We start from the raw sequence: 3,996 nt of genomic DNA on the forward strand, positions 1-3,996 counted from the left end.
TTTTTTTTTTTTTTTTTGCAGTTTTTGGCCAGGGCTGGGCTTGAACCTGCCACCTCCAGCATATGGGGCTCGTGCCCTACTCCTTTGAGCCACAGGCGCCACCCCCATCCCAGGGTTTCATGAGAAGCGCCCAGTCAGTACCTGTCACTTTGGTGAGGGCAAGCATCCCCCTAGCTGGGACCACAGAGCCCTCTGGGATAGGAACTAACCACATTTCCTCGGGGTCGTTGAGGGGGAAGAAATGAAGCCTGGATGGACAAGAGGAGTGCCCCACAGGTGCCTTAGGTCTCCAGGTCAGCAAGTCCCACAAACTGCTGCAGAATTATTCCACGTGAGTCATGAGTGCTGTTGAAGCTGCTTAACCATCATACCACCCTGCCCATGCAGAGGCCTCTTCCATTCCTAGTCCAAGGTGGAGAGAAACAAGGCTGGTATCCCTCATCGAAAGGCTGACTGTGGGCATTATTCCCAAATTAGCAAAGCCCCAGGCATCCAGAGCCACTTCCCAAACCCCAGCAGGCTGCCTCCAACTGGGGCTCTGTCAATACAGAAAAAGAATTCACATCTCCAAAAGGCAGGATACCCTGTAGAGCTCGGCTTTGAACAAACAGAACTGGCAGTGCACCACCCCTCCCCCAGGCCCGCAGGTCAGGGCTGGGCCCAGACCTCTGTCACGTGGGCACACACCTGAGCAGGCCCCCAGAGCCCAGGGAAAAGTGCCGATGTCTGCATGACATTACAACCCCAGGCAGGCTCTTTCTGAGAATAATGGCAGGTTCTAGGGTAGTTTCCAGCTTGTAGTTCAAAGAAAAGCAAATGCTTTTTGGCTGTTTCTTTTTAAACTCCAATTCACAGCGCCAACCAGCTGTGATGGCTCCAATTACAGGTTCAAAGATTTCTGGGCCACAGGAAAGCTTTCTGTCCTGGCTCTAGATGGAAATGCTGGCACCCCCACCCCCATGCACAGTCACAGAAACCATGCTGGCATGTGACATTGGGAAGACAGCCCCTCTGCTCCCTATGAGGTCAGCAGTCCCTTGGGCTCAGCCCAACCCCACCCCACCTCTGGGAGTCCCTGCCCTTCAGACTTTGCTTTTACGTGGCCCCTGGTTTTGGAGCTTTCATATTTCATCAGGAAAATGCCAGCTCCCCACAGCCAGAGCTGGGCCTCAGTGGAATTTGAGTCCGTACTGCATACCCTGGTCCCAGAGGCCCTTCCAGAGCCCTGTCCACCCAGTGACCCAGGGACACCAAATGTTGGAGGGCCTAATGTGGCCCCACATGAATAACCCCTCCTCCTAAGACAAAGGACACAAAGGAACTAGTTAGCCCTACTCCCTAAACCCACCAAAGCCCTCCCTGCAAGTTGTAGAATTTGCCCACCCCTTATAGCCCCATATAAACAGGGTCTCTAACTGCTCCACAGGCATAGACACCATTTTTGCCCTGCCCAGGTTAGTTGCTGCCCCTTTCAATAAACCTGGCCTGAATATCTTCAGTCTGGTCACCACTGAGACACCTTTCATCCTCCCCATTAGGAAGCCCAGGTCCTACTTTTCCTGGGAATAGGTGTCCCAGATGGGTGCCCTGAACTTGTGGGGCTCTGAGTGGGGGAGCCACTCTGGGTCTTCCTGGGGAAGCCCAGCCCAGAGGATTTGTCCAAGACAGGAGCTGCTAGGGAATGCTAGGTGGGGGGCAGGGACTCCACTGACTTCAGGGTGTTTGGCCACAAGAAGTAAAATGTCCACCTACCCACCCTCTGGGGTCCTCTCTCTTACGCTAAATACATTTGTCATTTCTACTTGACAGTTAAACAAACGGGAAACTGTAGAGGCCAAGGGAAAACCTCTTCACCCTATGAAGATTGGCTGAAAATCAACTGACAAGAGGCAGATTAGGCTCGGCGCCTGTGGCTCAAGCGGCTAAGGCGCCAGCCACATACACCTAAGGTGGCGGGTTCAAATCCCCAGCCCGGGCCCGCCAAACAACAATGATGGCTGCAACCAAAAAAATGGCCAGGTGTTGCGGCGGGCGCCTGTAGTCCCAGCTACTTGAGAGGCTGAGGCAGGAGACTCGCTTGAGCCCAGGAGTTGGAGGTTGCTGTGAGCGGTGATGCCATGGCACTCTACCCAGGAGGACAGCTTGAGGCTCTGTCTCAAAAAAGAAAAAAAAAGAGGCAGATTAATAAGGGAAAGGGCATATGAATTTATATTTATTTATTTATTTTGAGACAGAGTCTCACTTTGTCGCCCTGGATATAGGGCTGTGGTGTCACAGCTCACAGCAACCTCAAACTCTTGGGCTTAAGCAATTCTCTTGCTTCAGCCTCCCAAGTAGCTGGGACTACAGGCACTCACCACAACACCGTGCTATTTTTGTTGTTGTTATCATAGTTGTCATTGTTGTTTAGCAGGCCCAGGTCAGGTTCAAACCCACCAGCCTTGGTATAGCACCCTAAGCACTGAGCTAATTAATAAGGAAAAGGGCATATAAATTTATATTTATTTATTTATTTCGAGTAGAGTCTCACTTTGTCGCCCTGGGTATAGGGCTGTGCCAAGCCACAGCTCTGTTTAGAGACTCTCTTGCTCTTGCTCAGGCTGGTCTCCAACTCCTGGGCTCAAGCAATCCACCCACCTCAGCCTCCCAGAATGTTGAGATTATAGTTGTGAACCACTGTGCCCAACCCAAAGCATTTTTTTTAGAATAGGAGATCTCTTTAAAAAAATGTTACAGGTCTTTCTAATTTAAAAAGTCCATCTTCTGGCCACTGACTGCTAGAATCTCCAAAGGTAACCCAATCCAAATAAGCCTCTTCATGGAAAGGCCAGGAGGTAATTTTTCAGGTTTGAAAAAGGTGTAGAAGAGGCAGGTCCAATGATATCCCCAAAATTTACTCCCAGGAATAGGCTAAGATAGCAAAAGACTTGTTAAGGATGGAATTTATGTGTTCAGTATCTCCAGAAACCCACAAATTTGTAGAGGCTTGCCAGTCACAGGCCCACTTATCTGTGATACTGAGGAGGCCCTGCTGGGCTTTGCCAGGCAACAAGGGTTGAGATGACAAAAGCCACTTGTTGATGGGACTTCTTAAGACAAATTCCCTTAGGAGTTTGACATAGGCAGTGCCCATAGCTCAGTGGGTAGGGTTCCAGCCACATATACCAAGGTTCTGGTAGGTTTCAACCTGGCCTGGGTCAGCTAAACAACAATGACAATTACAACGAAAAAACAGCTAGCGAGGGTGACATAGTGAGAATCTGTCTCAATAAAAAAAAAGCTTAACATGTTCAGAACAAAAAAGTGCTGCTTAAAATCTTACATGTCTTGGCTTGGTGCCCGTAGCTCAGTGAGTAGGGTGCCAGCCACATACACCCAGGCTGGTGGGTTCGAGCCCAGGCCAGGCCTGCTAAACAACAATGACAACTGCAACCAAAAAAAAGCCAGGCATTCTGGCAGGCATCTATAGTCCCAGCTTCTTGGGAAGCTGAGGCAAGAGAATTGCTTAAGCCCAAAAATTTAAGGTTGCTGTGAGCTGTGACACCACAGCACTCTACCGAGAGTGACATAGTGAGACTCTGTCTCAAACAACAACAGAAAAAAGGGACATAGTGAGGTTGTCTCAAAAAAAAAAAAAAAAAGGCAGCGCCTGTGGCTCAGCGGGTAGGGCGCTGGCCCCATATATCGAGGGTGGTGGGTTTAAACCCAGCCCTGGCCAGCTAAAACAGCAGTGACAACTGTAACAAAAAAATAGCGGGTGGGGCAACGCCTGTGTCTCAGTGAGTAGGGCACCAGCCCCATATACTGAGGGTGGTGGGTTCAAACCCGGTCCAGGCCTAACTGCAACAAAAATATAGCCGGGCGTTGCGGTGGGCACCTGTAGTCTCAGCTACTCAGGAGGCTGAGGCAAGAGAATCGCTTAAGTCCCAAAGAGTTGGAGGTTGCTGTGAGCTGTGATGCCACAGTACTCTACCAAGGGTGACAGAGTGAGACTCT

This window comes from Otolemur garnettii, unplaced genomic scaffold, assembly GCF_000181295.1.
Source record: "Otolemur garnettii isolate 467f Iridium unplaced genomic scaffold, OtoGar3 scaffold00007, whole genome shotgun sequence".
NCBI classification, from domain to species: domain Eukaryota; kingdom Metazoa; phylum Chordata; class Mammalia; order Primates; family Galagidae; genus Otolemur; species Otolemur garnettii.